Below are 1,490 nucleotides of genomic sequence, written 5' to 3' on the forward strand. Positions count from 1 at the left end.
GATATAGCTTGGCCACCACCAGGGATATATTTACCCCAGGTTGAAGATCCAATTGAAAACAACCCAGAAAATTCACATGTCAACAATCTTCCTATTGAGAATTTAAACGCTAACAACTCTCCAGCTGCTAATTTTCAGTTTGAAGATTTTCAAAGTGATGATTTTCAGTTTAACTTCGATGGAGATGACTTCCAATGTGATAACTTCCAGGCAGATAACTTCTAGCTTACTGATCTGGAAACTGCTTTAGAAGATATACCTGAAGATTCAATACTCTCTTTTGAATTTGTTTGTGGTCCATCAAAGCTCAAGTCCATACACTTCAATTATATGTCTAAGTTCTGATGATGAATCTGATGTGAAGAAAGTCCTGATGTTCCAGTTAAAACAGAGTCTGATAAGGAATAAATGTTTTATGAGATGAACTATGACTACCTAAGTATTAGTATTTCAGGCTGACTTTTTGGTGTATAGTATAATCAGCCTTTATGGGGGGAAGTGTAGTGTAAATATTATTGAACTAAACATGGTAAATACCAATATTAAACTAAAAATGGTAAATACCAAAAAATATATATGACAATATTTGGGAATTTCTTATATTTTCATTAATCTCCAAAGTGGAGTATATATAGGAGTTACAATTGGTATTACATATATACTTCACCAATGTGGGACAATAAACTACTATTTACACTCTAACTAATATATAACTCGCAACACTTCCCCTCAAGTTGGTGCAAAGATGTCACGCATGCCCAACTTGTCAAGCGAGTTGGAAAACACACTATTAGACACAACCTTAGTAAGAGCATTAGCAAGTTGATCTTCAGATCTCACAAACGGAAACATAATAATTTCAGCATCCAATTTTTCCTTAATGAAATGTCGATCAATCTCGACATGTTTTGTTCAATCATGTTGCACTGGATTATGAGTAATCTCAATAGCAGTGCTTGTTATCACAATGAAGTTTCATAGCACCTTTGGGGTTAAACGCAAGATATCTCAACAATTTTTTCAACCACAACAACTCACATACACCATGCAACATACCACGAAACTCAGCTTCTGCACTTGACCTAGCCACCACTTTTTGTTTCTTGCTTCTCCAAGTAACTAAATTACCACCCACAAACGTAAAGTATCCAGATGTAGATCGCCGATCAGTGATAGAACCTGTCCAATCTGCATCTGTATACCCTTGGACATTCAAATGACCATTCTTGGAGAAAAACAGGCCTCTGCCAGGAGCCATCTTCAAGTACCTCAAAATACGGGTTACTGCATCCATATGAGCTTCACTAGGTGAGTGCATAAACTAACTTACCACACTAACGGCATAAGCAATGTCAGGGCGAGTGTGAGATAAATAAATTAATCTCCCCACAAGCCTCTGATATCGTTCCTTATGAGTAGGAACTTGATCTGGAAATAAGCTCAAACGATGATTTTGCTCAATCGGAGTATCAACAGGTTTGCAATCTAAC

Source organism: Malus domestica, chromosome 13 (genome assembly GCF_042453785.1).
Source record: "Malus domestica chromosome 13, GDT2T_hap1".
Taxonomy (NCBI): domain Eukaryota; kingdom Viridiplantae; phylum Streptophyta; class Magnoliopsida; order Rosales; family Rosaceae; genus Malus; species Malus domestica.